The sequence below is a fragment of the Pelodiscus sinensis genome, chromosome 31, assembly GCF_049634645.1.
Source record: "Pelodiscus sinensis isolate JC-2024 chromosome 31, ASM4963464v1, whole genome shotgun sequence".
NCBI classification, from domain to species: Eukaryota; Metazoa; Chordata; order Testudines; family Trionychidae; genus Pelodiscus; species Pelodiscus sinensis.
Window position 1 is genome coordinate 7,617,191 of NC_134741.1, and position 19,968 is coordinate 7,637,158.

General features: G+C 52.3%; 1 protein-coding gene and 6 non-coding genes across 7 annotated transcripts in view; 3 read left to right on the forward strand and 4 right to left on the reverse strand.

The window, feature by feature from the left end:
- The window catches only part of LOC142821548 (uncharacterized), an 83,841-nt gene that overhangs the window by 40,525 nt on the left and 23,348 nt on the right, over positions 1-19,968 (forward strand). The gene's annotated exons all lie outside the window — the stretch shown is intronic.
- On the reverse strand, positions 4,849-4,921 carry TRNAR-UCG (transfer RNA arginine (anticodon UCG)). Its single transcript has one exon. It is a non-coding gene; the product is annotated as a tRNA-Arg (tRNA).
- LOC142821668 (small nucleolar RNA U3) lies at positions 8,535-8,750 on the forward strand. Its single transcript, XR_012898356.1, has one exon. It is a non-coding gene; the product is annotated as a small nucleolar RNA U3 (small nucleolar RNA).
- On the reverse strand, positions 10,086-10,157 carry TRNAE-CUC (transfer RNA glutamic acid (anticodon CUC)). The gene has a single exon. It is a non-coding gene; the product is annotated as a tRNA-Glu (tRNA).
- On the reverse strand, positions 15,053-15,126 carry TRNAT-UGU (transfer RNA threonine (anticodon UGU)). Its single transcript has one exon. It is a non-coding gene; the product is annotated as a tRNA-Thr (tRNA).
- On the reverse strand, positions 17,888-17,981 carry TRNAI-UAU (transfer RNA isoleucine (anticodon UAU)). The gene is made up of 2 exons: positions 17,944-17,981; positions 17,888-17,923 (listed from the first exon to the last, which is right to left on the reverse strand). It is a non-coding gene; the product is annotated as a tRNA-Ile (tRNA).
- On the forward strand, positions 19,383-19,454 carry TRNAC-GCA (transfer RNA cysteine (anticodon GCA)). Its single transcript has one exon. It is a non-coding gene; the product is annotated as a tRNA-Cys (tRNA).

Genomic DNA, 19,968 nt, shown 5'->3' on the forward strand with positions numbered 1-19,968 from the left:
TTTTCTGCAGGGAGTCTTCTTCTTGAGATCTGCCCTTGAGGCCAGAGAGAGAATGAGGGTCACAAGCACGAGTGTGAGGAGGAGCCTCATTGGAGCCTTCTCCTTTCCCACGACTAACTGACCTAGAAGATAGACGTCCCTGTGGAGAAGGGAAGTGTCACCAAGAAGGTTGGTAATGACACAGCAGCAGAATGAGCTCAAGTGGTAATGCTCACTTAGCATGTGAAAGGCTGTGGGATCAATATCCACATTGTCCACTGATGTGTGGTCCCTATTTTTTGTTCACAAGCAGAGCCAGCCAGATGGCCAAGTGCATCCAGTGGCCCCTCCCTCTTCCTACTCACTCACCTCAAAAGCCGGCCACGGCTTATTTCCAAATCTGTAAACCTCATTGTACGAGGGATAACGCCCCTTCCAAAATAACTATTTTGAAATAGTGGTAGTGTGGACGCTCCACTGCTGCTATTTCAAAATAGCTCTTCCCCCAGGGCCATTCAAAGTACTTACTCCCCAGTGCCTCCTGGGGCTCTAAGTCCAGGTAGAGCATCCACCGGCGGTTTCTTGTGCAACAACTCCTCCCAGAACCCCAGGGACTGTTCACAATTAGACTGGGTGTCTATGTTACTTCACGGCTATCTACCACCTAGGCTATCTCCAAACTGCATCTCTCTTCCCCAAAAGCTCATGCAGATGAAGTACAGATTAGCATATTGCTATGCTCATTTGCATAATTAATTGGGGTCCGTTTTTGCATAAAAGAAGCTGGGTAGACTGGGGCTCTTCCTGTCTCCTGCTTCCCCTGGCTCCAGCCTGGCCTTGGCCTCTTTGCTGTCAACCCCATGGGTGCAGGGGAAATGCAGGGGCCATGTCACAGTCTGGTTGGGGGCGGCGACCTGTCCATGCCGTGATGGGGGAGGGGAGAGTGTCACACGGCTTCTACTAGAGCAGTGGGGATGGGGCAGTGGGACAGAAGCCAGGAGAGCAGAGGCAGCCTGAGAGTCACAGGTTCCCACCAAAGGCACCTGCTGTAGGTCCCATGGTGTAATGGGCAGCACTCAGGCTCTGAACCCTGCAATTTGAGTTCAAATCTCAGTGGAGCCTTCTTGGGCTGGTTGCTGTAAAACTCACCCACGTCATGTGCTTTGACTTCCTTGTCTTCAGCCTGGTAGAACATGAATTCTGTGCCCCCTGCTTGGTGTCTAATGCCCACTGGGCACTTTAGCCACATGACGGCATAAATTCTATTTCTGGATGAGCAGAAATATGTGTCTTTGATCTCATAACTAACATAGTTAGGTCCAGTGATGGTGTCAGCAGAGTAAATATGAGGACAAAGTTGGCAACAGGGTTTGTTGCAAGAGAAAGTAAAGTGTCTACAGTGTCCTTCTGCCGTGTATATTGGACAAACTTCTCAGACACTTTGCCAAAGAATTAATGGCCACAAATCAGACATTTTCACCAGGAAAAAACAGTTTCCTTTCATTTCAACCAATCTATGCATAGTCTTAACGACCTTACTACATGTATCTTACTTCCAAGAGACTTTAACACCAGACTACAAAGAGAAATCTCTGAACCGTCATTCATGCTTAAATTTGACACTTTACGAATGGGCCTTAAAACGATGCTAATTACCTTACCCATTACAAAGATAGCTTCCCCAATTATCACCCCTAGTATCATTAGCTCATAGATACTATCCCCCTCACCCCCCTTCTGTTCTAAATCTGATTTGTCAGTGTTTGCTTTTTTTCCCATCGTATTCCTTTGGTATATATGGTGATGCCAATTCTCTTCCAGAACTTGATCTGAGGAAGTGGGTCTGGCCCATGAAAGCTCATCACCTAATAAACCATCTTGTTAGTCTTTAAAGTGCTGCACAGTCCTGTCTTTTGTTAGGACAGGAGAGACAGCACCACACGCCCTTGTGATTCCTTGGGGGTGTCAGCGCCCAGAGAACCTGCGAGTGCAACCTCTGCAGCTCCTGCAGCCATGGAGAGTGACTCTCCCCTCCCTTGGGATGGGCAATGGCAACACATGGAGCAGCTGGAGAAAACTCCCAGAAAGCAGCCCCATGGCTAAGCTGATCAAGGCACCTGCCAGATACGGTGGTGGTGAGGGAGGCAGCCCCCTGGGGGGTGAAGGGTCCTCTGGCCTCATAGCTTCTGGTGGGGAGAATTGGAGGGACCCTGATCCTATATTTCCTGTTGGGGAGTGGTGGAGGGACCCTGACCCCTTATCTCCCAATACAGTTTTAGATTTTCCCTGGTGGATGCTCCAGACATGAGGGATGCCAGTGCACTGCCCCAGCCTGGGCCGGCAGTGATGGTTTTTACGCATGCAGGGAAATGCCCCGGCTTCTCCCCCTCACAGAGCTGCTGCCTTTCCGGGAGGCAAATTAACTGCAGGTGCGGGACAGCTCCCTGCCAGCAGGGACAGCAGCCAAGGCACCAAATATCGCTGGGTCTGCAGCCAGTGTTGGGAACTGGGCAGGGAACAGGAGGCTTTTGTGTCACACACGTCTCAGGTAGGACGGACCCTCACTGAGCCCAGACTGTGACTGGTCCTAGCCAGGAATGTGTCCGGGGCTGGTTTGTGACACTCTCAGGCCGTGTCTACACTGGGCGTAAGAGCGACGCTGCCGCGGTCGATGTTCTGGGCTCTAGGGAAGACCGGCTGATTGGAACTGAGCTGTGCAGAGTCTTGTAAAGGGAACCGCAACTTCTCTGCATATTTGCTGAGTTTTAGATGAGGGTTTAGCAGAAGGGACGTTGTGGGCTCTGGAACACGGTGAGTGGGGCAGGCAAACTGCTCACAAATAGGGGAATTAGCTCAAGTGGTAGAGCGCTTGCTTCGCATGTGAGAGGCAGTGGGATCGATACCCACATTCTCCAGTTGTTGATGTTTGTTCCTCTTTTCCACAGGCTGAGCCAGCCAGGGGCTAAGTGCTTCCAGGGGCTCCTTCCCTCTTCCAAAAGGCAATGGGCTGTTTCCACAGTGCAGGGGGTGTCATGTTTGCCTCACAAGGAGCAGTTCCCTGGCTAAAAGTCAGGCAGGCAAAGTCCAGCCTGTAACACCCAGCGGAGGGAATTTGCCTGCCTGGGGAGGGCAGGAACAGACCAGCACTTGGGAGCTTGGCTGCCAGCTGCTTAGCACATCTGGACACAGAAGAATCCCAAGACTTGGTTCTGCCAGGCTCCAGTTTCCCCTCTTCTGTTTCTTTTCAGCTCCCTGCAAACTGCCTCCCAGCTGTGGGTGAGGCTGAGTGTGTGTGAAACCAGCTGCACTTTGGATGATTTTGTTAATTGTTTAAAAAGCCTCAGGCACCTCTTCTGCCTGGGGAGGTGCCTGTAACCATCCTTCCCGTGTGTCTATACCAGAGTCTTAGACCCAGATTAGAGTTTACTTCTCAGTGGTCCCGCGTCCCTCCTTTAGCTCTGCTGTTACAGCCCCTGCTCTCTCCCATTTCTAACCCATCTCCCGGGTGTCCATGTTGTTCACTTACCTGTGGGCTTTGGGCACCTGCCCCCCTCAAACCTACTTGAAAGCCTCCTCACCAGTCTGCATCCAAATACTCTTCCCTTCCTCAACACTTGAGCCCCATCCCTGCTGAACAGCCCTTCCGGCAACAGCATGAAGGAAGCCAAAGCCCTCTCCCCACAGAGCTGTAGTTTTCTGTGCCCAGGGGCCAGACCCACCAGGGCTGGAAAGCAGGAGAGAAGTGGGGAATGGCTGCACTTTGGGAGTCAATGGTGTTGTCTGGAAACATAAAGAATCATTGTAAAGAAGCTTTGGAGGAGGGCACCGTGGCTTAGCTGGCTAATGTGCCTGCCTCATAAACAGGAAATCCTGGGTTCAACTCCCAGTGGTGCCTTATTGCAGCCTGTGCTTGCATTTTCCTATGGCCCTTCTGGGACACAGCAGACAGAAACAGATCCAAACCAGACTATCACACGGACAAACAACACTACTCGAGGGGGTGGCAGAATGGAATCTAGGAGGCCAGACTCCTTTGTGCTTCGCCAGGACCATGCACGGGACGGGCAGTGCCCCAGGATCTGCATGCGCCCAGATCAGTCCCACACCCCGCCGGCCGATTCCCTTCCCTCTGCTTCCCCCCTGGACATCCCCAATCACCCCCACCCTCTGTCGGCCTGGCGGTTCTCCCCCACTTCTCCTCCTGATCTACCCCCTCCAGCCCTGCTGCCCACACCAGCCCTGCTTCCTCCCGTCAGTTCTCCCCCCCTCATCTTTCCTGGCCAGCCCCACTGCTCCCCCCTCCCAGCCAGCCACACTGCTCCCCCTCCCCCCAGCCAGCCCTGCTTCCGCCAGCAGAACCAGAGTAATCCAATAAACCCTGCACCACCACATCGTGTACTGAAAAGGGGCTCGTTTATTTTCAGAAAGCCGACACCATCTTTGGAATTTTGTGTCCATATTCTCATTCCGGATGGTGAATGCACCAGGCTCTCTCCATTCTGACACATGGCAGTGCCTTAAATCTCACTGACACTGGCAGCAGCGGGGATATTAAAAGGCTTTTACATTTGCTTTTCAATGTTTATTCAGGATCTGTGCACACCCTGATCAGTCCCACTCCCTGTTGGCTGATTCTCTCCCCACTTCTCCCAGGCCAGCCCAGCCTGCAGCTTCTCTCCTGGCAAGCCCTGCTGCCACCACGAGCCAGTAAACAGCTCCCCCCCTCCCCCAGAAATATCCCCAATAGTTTAGACCTAATGAACAGCTACAGGCCTTCCAATGGGGTTATAGAAAAACCACATTGTCACATAGGACCTTTCCAGGGCAGCAACATCAGGATCCAAGAGCACAGACAGAGAAAGGTAAATGCAACTGTGAAGGGACTCGAACCCTCAATCTTCTGATCCGAAATCAGATGCCTTATCCGTTAGGCCACACAGTTTTGACTTGCAGACAACTGGATTCTTACAATGTGTGGGTAGAGAAAAGTCTCCCTAGTCCAGTGGTTCACAACGTTTTGGGGCTGCCGGGTGCCTGGGGGCAGGGCCGCTCACGCACCGTGCGTCCAGGGGTGGGGCCGCTCATAAGCCACATGCCTGGGGGCAGGGCCAAGCATGCACCACGCGCCCGGGGCTGGCACCGGATTGTGCCGTGACCCCGGAGCCAAGGCCAGCACCACTATGTGCTGCGACCCCAGGCAGGGGCTTTCCAGGAGCCGTTGGCCTGGGGCCAGCACCAGCATGTGCCATGACCCTGGGGCAGGTGCCGCCCAAGCTTCTACTAGAGCTGGTACTTAAGTAAAAACAAAAAATAAACAAGCAGCTGGGATGGGGCAGCTGGAGGGAGCTGGGAGAGCAGAGGCAGCCTGAGAGCTGAGCCCTAGGTGCCCATCAAAAACATCAGCTGTTTGTGCCATGCTGCAAGGGGCAGCGCTCAGGGCTTTGAGCTTTGCAACCTGAGTTCAACTGTCCATGTGGCTTTCCTGGGTTGGTTGTTGCAAAACTCTCCCGCTTTAGGTTTCTTGTTCTCAGGCTGGTGAGAAGAGATTTTTGTGCCTTCTGCTGGGTGTCTAATGCCCACTGGGGCTCAGATGAGCTGGAGCCATGAAACCTTCCAGCCTGGCTAGAGATGCAGGGGGCTGAGTTTGTGTTTCTCGCTGCTACCCCTGATGCTCTCAGGTCCAGTCCCAGCAGCTGCTAGGCTCTGCCTATTGCCCCCTGGCCTCTGCTAACCCATCCATTGGGTGTGGAGCTATTGCCTTGGGTGTAGGAACTGACTGGGAGAGGGAACAGCACAAGTGAGAGGCTGGACCAAAATGCACTCAACAGGTTTGGTTCTTTTGGGTCTGCCCCCCCTGCACTCCTAGAGACATTGAAACAAAAAAAGACCCATGAGAAGAACCCAGCTATTTTTCTTTTGCTGTGGCATGAATGGATTTAGAGTATGGGAAGCTCCCCTGTGCTCCTGGGTTCTTCTGCGATGCCACTCGCTTGGGGGAGCACATGCCCTGACACTTGTAGATGGGCCAACATGGACAAACCAGCAGCACTCAGGCACCCTTTGGTAGCTCAGTTGGAAGAGTGGTGGACTGTCCTGTGTGCTTGGTAAGTGACCCTTAGGGTGCACTGCAATTGGCAAAAAGATTGTGGGTATGAGCTGCTAATCACATTTTTTGGGCTGCACAGGCCTTGAGACCCCTCTAAGGTGGGAGGGAAATGGGGAATGGCTGCACTTTGGACTTCAAATGTGTTGTCTGGGACCATAAATTAGAAAAGCTTTGGAGACACTTTTTTTTTCAGAAGAGGTTTTTCTGACGTTTGGCCCATCTACACGGGCCCAAATGTGGGGAAAACCTCCTCTTTCAGAAAAGTCCTTATTCGTAATAAAATTATGAATACAGGGCTTCCGAAAGAACACGCCCACTTTTTTGGAAACTGATCTAAAAAAGTTGACCTGTTCCATGGATGGGGCAGAGTTTTTCTCAGATTCAAAAGTTATCCTGGAAAAGCTCTTTATGGGGGCTATCCCAGCCTTCTCCCCATCCCATCACGAGGGAACTTTCCCCCAATGCCAGCCCCATGCTCAAGGGCTTTGTAAAAGGGCCAGGCCAAGGTAGCTCCTCCCTTGCTCCTACTGAGCCTCTGCCAGAGCTGCCCTTCCTCAGGCTCTGCCTTGTCACCAGACAGACCCTGCTCTGCTCCAGCGCCCTCGCTCTGGCTGAGTCACTGCTGGAGCTGGTGGGACTAGACAGCTGCTATCCTATGGGATGTGGCACTTCTTGGGGAACCATCTCTCAGTTCCCATGGGGAAAAGCAAGCCAGGGCTTCCCAATCAACCCTCAGAAGGTCACAGTTCTATACCCCAGGCAGAACTTGAACCCACAACCTCTAATTCCAAAGGCCAGTGCCTTGTCCATAAGGCCACTGGGGCCAGATGAGAAAAAAAAAGAAAGGACAGAAATTCTCTGTGCCAAAGGCGCACCCCTCACCTTGGCTGGGCAGACACGTCCCTCCTCTCTACCCCAGCAGACACGTCTGCAGCCCCTGGCAGGGAGGCAGCTGGGCAGGTCGCTTCAGAGCTGAGCCCGGGCTGGCAGCAGTGCAGGCTGGTCGGCCACAGCCCTGGGAGAGCAGCTGGGGGGCTCGGCTGGGGGGGCGACGGGCCCGTGTGCTCTGCTGCTCACTGACGAGCTGGCTGCCCAAGTCCCCTCACAGACGCTTCTTCAATCCCCACCCCCCTCAGCCGCTCACCCCCAGCGTCTTCCAGCACAGCCTGCCCCCCCCCCCCCACAGGGCTTCCACAGGGGCCTCTGTCCCAGGGGGAATGGGGAGCCCCTGCCCCCGGCACCTCCCCACTGCTGCTGCTCCCACCAGATCAGAGGATTCACTCGACACAAGTAAGTGCCTCTGTCCCCCCTGACCCCGGCTGCTGGGTTCCCTCCTGTTTAGCTGCCTGGCCCCAGGTAAGGTCACATGAGACTGCTCATATCACCCCCTCAGCACGGAGCCCTGGGCAGCCACCCTGCTCGCTCAGGTCTCAGGCTGGCAGGGCCTGCAGGGATACTGGGTTTGAATGACAAGGTGTTGGTGCAGCTATTAAAAGGCTTCTTCCTTGGCAGGGGCATTGTGCTTGTGGATTGGCTGTTTTTTGGATGACTGGTGCTGGCACATGCAGCTGGGCTTTAGCAAATCAGAACAATGCGAGTCGTGAGAAACCCAGCACCTCTGGAAATGGGAGTGGAGTAAAAAGTACAATATTGTCTAAAAAAAATAAAATAACTTGAATAAAAATCAAAGTGCGACAAAAATAAATTACTTGAGTAAAGTAGAAATACCCAAAAAAGGTTTTGAGTAGTGTGATCAAGTATTTCTACTTTATTACTTTCCAATTCTGCCCGGCAGGCAGGGGTTCTTGGCCCCTTGCTGGTCTGCGGACTGGCAGTTTGTTACGACTGACTTAGAGGAGCGCCAGGAACTGCAGTTTCAGGAAGAAACAGCAGGGCGGTGTCTCCACTGGCACACTTTTCCGCAAAAGGGATGCAGATTAGCCAAGTCAGAATTGCAAATGCAGCGGGGATTTAAATTTTCCTGATTTTAAGAGGAATAAGGGATCTTCTGGAAAAGGCTTTATTTTTCGAAAGATCCCGTCTAGACTGGCGCTTTTTTCTGGCAAAACCCCGAGCCAGAAAAAAGCAGCAACCATGTTCATGCAAATGCAGCAGGGAAAATTTAAATCCCCGCTGCATTTGCAATTCTGAGTTGGCTCATCTGCATCCCTTTTCCGGAAAATGGTGCCAGTGTAGACGTAGCCCAGGAGATTTTGATTGGCTGCCAGGTGCTCCACATGCTAATCAGGAGGCGTGTGTCTGTAAACAGGGACATGGAGCATATTCTAATATGTAGATTTCTAAACCTGGTGGAGCGTGTTTGAATGGGACAAGCACTTTGCTGTGATTATTTCTGTTCTTTAGTTTTCTAAGTGTTGTGTGAAAACATTCCTCATGAGGAGAAAGTGCATGCACACAAGTGTGGGTGTGTAGGGAAGCGGGTGCTAATACGATTGTATTTTCAGGGATCATTTCTATAGGTGGTAACTAGAGAAATGTAGCTGAAAGTGGTTGGTCTTGCTGTCAATGAGGATGAGTGACAGTGTTCTCTTCTGAGCATGAAGCAAGCAGACAGTGTTGCTTTAATGTATTTGCTGTCTGTTGTTGATGATTGTTCTTTCTTTCCTGTTGGGAAGCTGGAGGAAGAGAGCACAGGCTGAGTGGTTAGCTACTGTCAAAAAGTTTAAAATTGGTTTTGCAGTAGAGAGGAAAGGGGATTTCACTTTATTGTTTTGTCTTGATTTTTGTTTAATTCCTGGATTTACTTGTAGGCTACATCTACACTGGTATGACTTTGTGCAAATACTTTTAACACAAGAATTTTTGCATTAAAGCATTTGTACAGGAGAGCACCTACACTGGCATGTGCTTTTGCGCAAAAGCATTCGTGCTAGTGTAGATGCTCTCTTGTTTAAGAAAGCTCCGATGGTTCGATGGCCATTTTAGCCATTGGGCTTTGTTGTGCAAGAAATTAACGTTGCTGTCTACACTGGCCCTCTTGCGCAAGAATACTTGACAAGAGGGCTTATCCAGGAGTGGACGCGTCAGAGTGTTTGCGCAAGAACCACTGATTTTGTACGTTACAAACTCAGTGTTCTTGCGCAAATACTTGTGGCCAGTGTAGACAGGTGGCAAGATTTTGCGCAAAATCTTGCCAATGTAGACATAGCCGAACTGCTCTGGTCCTGATCCTGATGTTTTCATGCTTTTATCTCACCTGCTGCTGGGTCTTTTTCCATGTGCTTCTCACACTGGATTTAGCCAGCCCCTTGGATCTGCCTTATGCCTTGTCTCCCATCTGTTCCCTAGTGGCCCTGCGGGAGGCAGAGACTAGCCGCAGCCCAGTGTTAATTATCCCTTGGGTTAGTGTCTTTCTCCCATAACGTGTAGCTAAGATATTTGTTAGTAACTGGCAGGCGCCGCAGGGGCTCACCCCCGAACAGAGACACACGACCTCAATATTGGGGCACAAGACAAAACTCACCTGCTCCTGGAACAGAAACACTGACTAGCGGTGAGGCCCCTCCCTGGCAGCACCGAGCAGTGAGAGCTGAGTGAAGGGGGAGGCAGGTCCAGGGGGAGAAGGCTCCATGACTGTGTCAGAGGGAGGCTCTGCCCTGGCCAGTGGGGAATCGTTGCCTCTCCAAGGGGCCCAGGCCTGGTGGGTCATTTCCCCAGGTTACTGAGTGGGGGCTGGAGCCAGTTCTGTGCTGTCTCCTTCAACAACCAAACTGAACCAATGGATCTTGTGCTGACCTGACACTGCGCTGGGCTAGTGCTGTGTGTGCCACAGAGCTTCCTGCAGGGCTGCCTGCATGGGGGAGGGGAGGGGCAGTTTGAGTGACCCAGCTCTGCCCCTTCTGAAAATGGCAAGTGCAAGTGCTGTCTTAGCAGTGCCAGGGAGGTGGGAAGGATCCTGATGTAACCTCTTGGGTCACAGCTGCTGTCACATAGGTGAGAAAAGAGACAAGGCAGTTGTCACGTGAAACTGCAGGCTGGTTTCCCTGACTGGGAATCGAACCCAGGCTACAGCAGTGAGAGTACTGGATCCTAACCACTAGACCACCAGGGACATGTAAAACAAGCTTCTTTGCTCACCTACACTAGCCCTTCACAGGCCATTTTCTGTCCACTTCAGGATGGGGGGGCAGGTCCATTCTCCCTTGCCCAGAGGCAACAAGAACAGGAACCAAACAGAACATCAAAGCAGACAGACTGAGTCATGTGAGTTGTCCAACTAGCTCAGGATCCTATCTCACGACAGCAGCCAATTTCATTGTCCCGAGGGAATCCTCAGGACAGACAGTTATTAAGTGACCCCTCCTGTTGCCCATTTCCAGCTTCTAGGATACACCAGCTAGGGACTCCTGCCCTGTCCATCCTGGTTAAATGCCATTGATTGACCTTTCCTGCATTAAATATTCCAGTTCTGTTTTGGACCTTCTTGTAGATTTCACCTCCACAACATCCTCTGGCAAGGAGTTCCACTGGGTGCAAAAATGTTTCCTTTTGGTTTATTTTTAACTTTGTTTCTGGGCTCCCTGAGGCCCTTTCACACACAAGGGCTTTCTCTGCAGCGTGCTGGGGGGAGAAACCCCTGAGCCAGTGACACGGACTGACCTAGGCGCAGGCCAACAAGGGGGGTTTCAGTGAAGCTACATGTAAATGGATCCATCTAGTAACCACTGCCAGCCACACACACAGGGGGAGGGGACTTTAGCCAAGAAAGCAAGGACTCTGAGGGAGGGTTGGAAGTGAAGGGGGTTAATCAGATGGACGGGAGTTTCCAATGCTGGGCTGTGGCTAAGATAGACGAGGGGATGTCACAGGGCACTAGCACAGCAAGGGGACCAGAGAGGGCCCTGCTGCACCGAGAGACATGGCAAAGCCTGGGATTGAACCAGGGTCCTTTAAATATTTCATCTTAGGCTCCCCACACTGAGCTACCCATAAACCCCTCTAGCTGGTTATTAACTGTCCGGGATGTCTGGCAGCCGTGTCACAAACATGATGCCGTCGTGCCCGGCCCAGGAAGGCGCGACTGGTGTTTCCTGCCACCTGCAGTTTGACTGGCTCCTTCCCCCCATTCCTGCCTTAGCTCCCGGGCTGACCTGGCAGCTGAAGTGGTCGGGGGCCCAGCAGCCTGGGCAGGGAGTCGGGTGGCCAGACCCTGGTGGCAAGAGTCTTGGTGCTTCTTGTTTCCCTGCCCCCTCTGGTGCCCTCACTCCCCACCCGCAGCCCCTGCTGCCTGCCTGGGTCCCTGTGCTGTGTCAGACGCTCAATGAACCCTCCTGTTTCACACGGGCTGGGAGTGGCTCTGGGCTAGGGCACAGGGCTGTGTCATTCCCTGTGGGAGCGGGAGGCCCCCGGAGCCCAGAGCGAGTGGACTCCCCAAGGGGCGCACGGTGAGAGACAGGGGGCTGGCGGCTCAGGGAGGGGTGGTCCCAGGGGGCAGAGGGCACCTGTGACTCTCGGCTGGCAGCTGACACTCTGCTCCTTGCTTCCCTCCCGCTGCTTCACCTCCCAGGGCTTCTTTCTCCTTCCCTGTCCATAGCAGGCAGCTACACAAAGGCAAGTCACCAAACCAGACACCCCTGTGGCCAGCATGGGGCTTGCACCCACGACCTGGGCGTTATCAGCATCAAGCTCTAAACAGCTGAGCCAGCAGCCCACGAGGGGCCCTTTGGGAAAGACCCCACAGGCAGCTGCAGGGACGTCTCTGCCGCTGCCATGAGCTCATCTCTGACAGGGCCACGGGCGACTCACTGTGACGTGGGCTGGCTAGTCCAGCTGGTTTGAGGTTTGGTCAAGGTGGCTGGCGGCCGGCATGGCGCACTGAGACCCAGGGCAAAGAGGCAGCTGGAATCTCTTGCTGCCAGCACCTTGCCTCCCAGCTTCTTCCCTGCCAGCAGCAGCTGCAGCCCCTTTCAACCAGTGGGTCAGCCTGTGAAGAGAGGCAGGAATGGAGCCAAGTAGCGAGTCAGGGTGAGGGGGCAGGCAAAGCTCATCTTGTCTTGCAGGACCACTGGCAACAGCTTCTCTCTTGTGCGCTGCTGCGGAGAAAAATGCCCTGAGAGGGACAAGAAAGACCAATTTAGAAGGGGTCATTTATTAACACCAGGGGGACAAGAGCCAGAGCCTGGCAGCTCCTGGGGACCACAAGGGTAAGCAGCAAGCTCCAGGCAGGTTAAGTTTTAGGGCCCAGCCCATCTCAGTCAGGCAGACCATAGCATCAGACTGAGCTCCAGACACCCAGCCCTTTCTCTGGGGAGCCTGTAGATAAGGAGCCCAAAGCTCATAAAGCGGGAGGGTTTTGCAGCAACCAGCCCAGCCCCAGCAAGTCCTACTGAGATTTGAACTCAGCTCACAGGATTCAGGCTTCCGAGTGCTGCCCCTTACACCATGGGACCTACATGAGCCAGCAGTGACTCAATTAGGCTGAACTAGAGTTCTGGCTCATGCCCACTGGGCCCAGCTTTGCTTGTTTTCCTTCCACCCAGAGCCCCCTTCTTCTCCTGGGCTGCAAGGAGCCTCCCTGGGATGCCCTGAGACAGGCACAGGACTCTGCCTCCCCATAACCAGCCCCGCCCCACCCAACTGGCTTTGGAAGAACAAAGCGGGGGGGCGGGGCTAGCTAGACTGGTCCCTTCTTACACACTTCAAAATGTCCATCCTTTAACAGGCCAAGACTGTGTGACCTAAAAGATAAGACACCTGCCTTTGGGTCAGAAGATTGAAGGTTTGAGTCCCTTTGCAGTTGTGTTGATTGTGCTTGTGGCTTTTCGTATCTCATGCTTGGAAAGGTTCATAACAATATGTATCCTTTAGAAGGCCTCTAGCTCTTTGGCAGATCTAAACTAAAGCCTTCTGCAGGCAGAGTGGCAGCAAATAATTGTAGAGCCTGCGCTCACATTCCATCTAAATGGCATTTCAATAGGGTCAGGCTAGGCTGTGAGAAGGGGCTTTGATCCTAATGACACCCACTGTTACCTAGTAAGAAACAGATCTCAAGGTGGGTGGAGAAAGCTTAGTTAACAGCACTTTGTCTGGCAAAAAACTGCTTATCGATAGTTGTGTTTGTGCAATTGGCATTCTATGATCATTGTCCTCACTTTCCTATTGTTTGTCTGTGTGATCGCTGTCTGGTTTGTAACTGTTTCTGTCGGCTGTATCATTAATTTTGCTGTGGGAAAATCAACAAAGGCGGTGGAGTATGATTGATTAGGAAAATGATAATAGTATGTTACTTTGGTTAGTAACATTAAACTAAAATAATTGGTTAAACAGGACTCAATTTTCACGATATAAACTGGGGTCCGAGAAGGAGACCAGGGAGAAAAAGGAAAAGGGGAAACGAGAAGAGGAAGAAGGAGGGAAAGGGAAAGGAAGGAAGAAGACCAAGAAGGAGGAGGGAGACCTGGAAGCAGAACTCACCTCCGAGGCAGCCTCAGACCAGAGCGCCCAGGACCCCTCTGTACGACCGTTGAAATGGTTTGCTGTGTGAATTCTGTCAGGTGACGTCAGGCCTGGGCACTGGGATTATTTACCATTTTCCCTGAGCTGGTAGGACTCATATCTGTGATGGCCGAGTGGTTAAGGTGTTGAACTAGAAATCTAATAGGACTTCCCTGTGCAGGTTCAAATCCTGCTCACAATGCGGTTTGTGTTTTGGCCACACCCCTTCCTAGGGCAACAAGGTACCCAAACTCTGAGACCCAGGAGAAGAAGGTGCCTGTCCCATCAGAAGGGACACCTGGGCTATGTTTACACTTGCAGCTTCTTGCATGAGTAATATGCAAATGAGGCTAAATGTGGAATATTGCTGAGCCTCATTTGCATAGCTAAGGAGCCACCATTTTTTTCAGAAGAGGCTCTTGCACCAGAAGGAGCGTCTACACTGCCCCTTCTTGCACAAGAAAAACCCTCTTGCGCAATGCACTTACACCTATTACTTTTCACTAAACACCATTATCAGACTACCCAGTGCACATTCCTACCTTCCTTTGTGCACACAACATACATGGGGCTCTAATTACTGGCCACCTGCCTTTCACACAGATCATTGATCCTTGTGACTTTCAGGTACATTCACATGGCAGCTGTTTGAACATAATGTGCTTCTATTGCATGATCAGCACCAGAGTCTCCGGTTGTGTCTACACTGAGTTTTCTCAGCAAAAGATGTGCTAATGAGCAGGGCTTGCCAAGCAGCGGGGAGCTCTGCTCGCCAGCCACGCGGTTTCGCATGGTTCTGCGCTCTGCGCACGCGCAGATCGTTCTGCGCATGTGCAGATCGCTCTGCTCCAGCTCTTCCGGGATGTAATTACTTACATCCATGAGCGAGTAGATTCCATTATTTGCTGAGCCCTGCTAATGAGGGTCTCAATTACATGAGTCATGATCTCATTTTCTGACAAACTGGTTTTGTGCTGGGGTTATGCAAAAACAAGCAGCATGGAAGTTTTGTTTGTGCAAACCCCCCTTTTTCTGCAAGATCAGGACACCTCTCTTTTGGGAGCATAACAATCTTGTGGAAAAAGGGGGATTTGTGCAAAAAAATGTTCACACTGCTTGTTTTTGCACGACAATCCCATTGGCAGAAAATATGCAAATGAGATCATGACTCATGGAATTGAGTCCCTCATTAACATATTTTTTACAGAGAAAACTTCTAGTGTTGATGTAGCCTCTGTGAGTTACCCGCAGTGAGGCTGTTAGTGTTGGCATCTAACTAATTGCACCATTAGTCTTCACTCTGGTGGAGATGGCTGCTGCAATCCATCTTCCAGAGCTTGATTTAGCAAGTCTAGCTAAACCTCACTAAACCAAACCCCTAGGGCACCTCCTGCTCTTTGCTACTATCCTACTCCCACTGTGAGGGCACCGCCAAGCTCTACTGAAGGTAAAACCAACTCCAGATACATATTGAAGAATGGTGGGAAGAAAGGACTCATTGACTTTACAACAAGGCACCACTGGGAGTTGAACCCAGGCTCTTCTACTTACAAGGCAGGCACTTTAGCCAACTAAGCCATGGTGCCTTCCTTGGAAGCAGCTCTAAAACTGTTCTACTTTATGGTCCCAGACACCCCCTTCCCATTCCAAAGTGCAGCCGTTCCCCATTCCCCTCCAGCTCTTGCCATGACTCAAGGCCTGCACAGCCCAAGGCATTTGATTGGCAGCTGGTGCCCAAAACCTTTGTGTCAATTGTAGCACCAGGCCCCAAAGGGACAGACCCAAGGCAGCCGCCTGGTCCTAAGGCCGGGCTTGCAGCCAGTGGGAGGGAGAAGAATCTCTTCTTTCAGCTGGAGTTGAATCAGCAACCTAAGGACACTTGCCGATCCCCAGCTACAGGCCTCTGCTCTGCCAGCTGAGCTATGGACGGTACCTGGGGCAGGCTGCTTGTCACATTACCGAATTGGAGGGAAGCAGCCAGATCGCTGCTGCACCCCTAGGTGGGGGTGTTGGCCCCAGAAATTGGTATAAAATGGAGCCATGTGGAGTATTGAATAGGAGCTTGTTGTTTGCTGATCCTGTGTACGCTATTTATGTGAGTGTATAATGTCTGTGTGAGTAGATAGGAATCTGTAATCTGTGTGGAAGCTGAATATTTCTCTGAATGTGGTTAAGAATTGCTATGGACAGGCTGAGTAGCGAAGCCCTGTGGAACAATGGCACTTGATGGCCCAAGGACACACCTAAAGCAGGAGGGCGGAGACCCAAGACATGCCAGCAGAGAGAGGCTGAGGACCAGGTGACCGGCTGAGACCAGAAGAGGCCAGGAAGGGGGTATAAAGAGGCCATGTGATCGATGCCATTTTGTTCTCAGCTCAGCACTTCATCCCAGAGGCAGCAGTGCAGGGATCGAAGAGCCTGGAAGACCTGTGAACCCATCCTGATGATAGGATGTGCAACAAGAACTTTTAAACCAGTAGCTGTAACATCTCTGCTAGAGCCTGCATCGAGGACTGGGAGATTCGATGCATGTAACGTACTATTCTTTAACAACCTTACTCTCATGCTTTTCTTTCTTGTGCTAATAAACCTTTAGTTGTTAGATGCTAAAGGATTGACCCAGCGTGATTTGTGGGTAAGGTCCAGAGAGTAAATTGAGCAGGGATCTGTGGCTGGTTTCTTGGAACCGGACAGAACTTATTCGGGGTAGGTGGGATTGGGTGCTAGGACCCCCCACCTGTGTATAGGCCCGGGGCCATCTGGGGCACGGATATTGCTGGGGTGTCGGAGGGGTTTTGCTCGTGAGGCTTCAGGCAGGCAGCTGAAGCGCTCTGTGGGACTGGTTTGTGGCCTGTTTGGAGAGGTCACCAGTCTGGGGGCTGTAAGGAGCCCCGGATTTGAGCAATTCGCCCTGAGCGGACACCCTCAGTTGTGCCCAGATACGGCCCGGTCTGTCACAGTGGCTTTGCCTAGGTTGGCCCTTCCCTGAGTGCCAGGGGAGGGGCAGGAGAACCCAGCAGCACAGGGGTGTCACAGGCGCTTCACCCGCAGAAGGACCCTTGAGAGAAACCAGGCAGAAACGCCGCGTCTAGCTCCCTGCAGCTCCCCTTGCTGCCCTGGCAGGCGCTGCCCCTTCTCCCACCGGCCTGGGCCTGGCCTCCCTCCCCCGCCCGGCACCACAGAAAGCCCCTTGGCGTGAGCCTGGGCAAGCCAGAGGCCTCAGGCCTGTCCCCTCTGAGGGGCTTGTGCCTCGGCCTCCTCTGCCCTTGGTGCCGGCTCTCCCGGCTGCCCCTGAGCGCTGCTGGGCAAAGGAGGCAGCAAGGCAGGAGAGGGGGGAGAAGCAAGTCCCGCTGAGGCCGACAGCTCGGGCTCAAGCCTCCAGCCCCAGCACAAAACCTTCAGCCGGGCCCGTGTGGCTCCCTCCTGCCCCCGCACACGCTCACAGGGGGAAACGTGCCCCATGTTCCATCCCCGCGCCAGGCCTGGGCAACGGGCTCAGCCCTCCAGCAGCCCACAGGGCCTGTGAGGGACGGACTGAGAGCAGGGCCCCACTGACACCCCCCTGTCCTGCCCCACTGGCTTGCGTGCGGCGCTGGCACGGGACAGGCTGGAACGGCAGCCGGGGAGAAAGCAGCTTGGACTGACGGGCGAGTCTCACTTGCTGACCAGACTCCCAGGCCCTGGGCTATGGGGCCAGCCCGGGCGGGGAGGAGACAGGGTGTGAAGAAATTCCAGGTGGGCATGAGGTGACCCAGCCCTCCCCCCATCATTTTTTTTCTTTTTTGCTCAACAAGTTTTGCTGCTATTTGCGGTGCAGGGGCATGAGGGTTTTTCACAAATCAAAAAGGGGGGTGAAGGATAAACTTAACTGTTGTCAGTATGACCCCTGCTGTTAAAGTCTGGTCTTTGTAAAGAGGTACGTGCTTGAGCACAGGTATACAAAAGGAGGGGACAGGTGAAACTGGTTTGAACCTGTTGTAAGGCCTGCAAAAGGACTGTGAGGGGACAAATGACGATTGGAGGGAATTTGGTGCAAAGGGGCATGACCTGTATATGCAATTGTAAGTGGTCAGTAAAAGGGGGGTAATTACCATGTAAGAAAGTACAAAAGACCTTCCCTTTGTTTGGGCAGTGGCAGAAACTTTGCAGAAACTTTTTTTCTCCTGAGTATCCTGGAGGTTTTTGCCCTGGAATGCATTCCTGAATAAAGCTGGTTGCTTAAGAAGGGTGTCTGGAATTGATTTGGTAGGGGTTTTGGGCCCCCATCTGAACCCTCGGATTAAATTTTCCGTCAGGGGGCGTGATGCTGAAAAGTTTGGGAACCACTGCAAGGGGACTAAAAATAAATGCTCCAGATGAGGTTTGAACTCACAACCTCAGCATGTCTCCTACAAGTACTGCCTTATAAGTACTGTGCGCTGACCCATTGCGCCACTGGAGCAGATATTTGAAGATCTTCTTCAAAGTCCTTAGATTGAAAAAGTCAAGACGCACAAAGTGGAATTGAAGTTTCTGCTGAGCCCTTGTTCTTTCTTTTCACAGGCAGAGCCAGGGGGCTCCGCACATCCAGAGACCCCTCCCTCTTCCTCTCTGGTCTCTGAAATAACCCACCCTAGTGGGGCACAAAGCTGCTGGAGGCCAGAGCACGAGAGATGAGTTGCACGTGGGTTAGTGCTCCCTTTGCACGTGAGAGGTAGCAGGATTCACTCCCATCTTCTCCCACCTGCTCAATGGGGCTCAGGGGTTGGCCCCTTTCCTGCTGCCCCAACTCTCATTCCCACAATGCACTTTGTGCAGGAACCGTTGGTCTTTGTTCCAAGGTGTGTGGCTGGGAGCCAGGACCCTTCCCAAAATATAAAACTCCCCCGCCTCCGTTCTGCTCACACTCTCTGGCTGCCTCCAGCATGGGCTGAGCTCAGGGGTCAGATGGGCGACCTGCCCTGCAGCTGTGATGGCATCAGGCACCTGACCACAAGTCTGCTCACGAAGCTCTAATGGGCCTCAAACAAGCAAAACCCCCCTTAGTGAACCTCAGGACAAGGAAGACAAAAAGCCTGGAGCACAAGGACCTCCCAGCAACCACCCCAGCCCGTCCCACTGAGATTTAAACTCAGATTGGAGGATTCAGAGTCATTAGTGCTGCCCCTTACACCTGGGACCTAGACAGAAGGCCTGGGGTAGACACCTGGGACACTCAGCTCTCAGACTGGCCTCTGCTCTCCTGGCTTCCCTCCAGCTGCTTCATCTCTCAGGACTGTCTGGCTACGTCTACACGGCACGTTTATTTTGGAATAAGCTCTTCAGGAATAGTTATTCCAAGATAGCATGTCTACACTGAAGGGAAACCTCAAAATGAGTCCAAGGAGGCTTCCCTAATGTAGACGTGCTACCTTGATTTAGAGCCCCAGGGGGAATAACTTAGAATGGCCCCGGGCCGGGGGGGGGGGGGGGCGGGGTATTTTAAAATAGCAGAAGTGGAGCATGTACACACACCTCATTTTGAAATAGCTATTTCAGAACAGGCATTTTTCTGCATACAGTGAGGTCTACAGAAGTTGGAATTAGCCGTCCGTTATTTCAGAGTTATTTCAAACTAACGGAATTGCTGTGTAGACTCTTGCATTGTTATTTTGGAATAACGGCCATTGTTCCAAAAGAACTTTTCCGTGTGGACAGAACCTCTGTCCTGCCCCAGTTCTGATGCTTTCTGGACAAACTCCTTGTTAGGACCAGTCACAATCTAGGGTCAGTGAGGGTCCATCCCACCTGAGATGTGTGACACACAAAAGTCTCTTGTTCCCTACCCACTTCTCAATACTGGCTGCAAACCCAACTCTCACAGGGGGGTGTAGCTCAGTGGCAGAGTATTTGACTGCAGATCAAGCGGTCCTTGGTTCAAATCCAAGTGCCTCCTGAGAGAGTGTTGATTTAATGCAGACATTCACCTTCTTGGATTTCCATTATATGTGAACTGTTTAAATGCATACAAACCCTAAGGCGACATCTACACTGCAGGCTTTCTGTGCAAGAACAACTGTTCTTGCACAAAAAATGTGCAGAGCATCTACACTGCACGAGCATTCTTGCACAAGTAAATTTGCATTACAGCGTTGGAAAACAGGGCTTCTTCCAGAAGAGTTATTCCTCTCCCCACGAGGAATAATCCCTCCTGCACAAGAGCTCTTCCACAATAGGGCAGTGTAGACAGGCAACATGAATTTCCTGTGCAAGAAACCCGTATGGCTAAAATGCCCATCAGAGTTTTCTTGTGCAAGAGAGCAACCACACTGCCATAGAAGCTCTTGCACAAAAGCACATCTCTTGTGCAAAGCACTTGGCAGTGTGGACCTGCTCTTGTGGAAGACCTTTTGCACAAGAATGCTTGCACAAAACAGTTCTTACACAAGAAGGCTGCAGTGTAGACATAG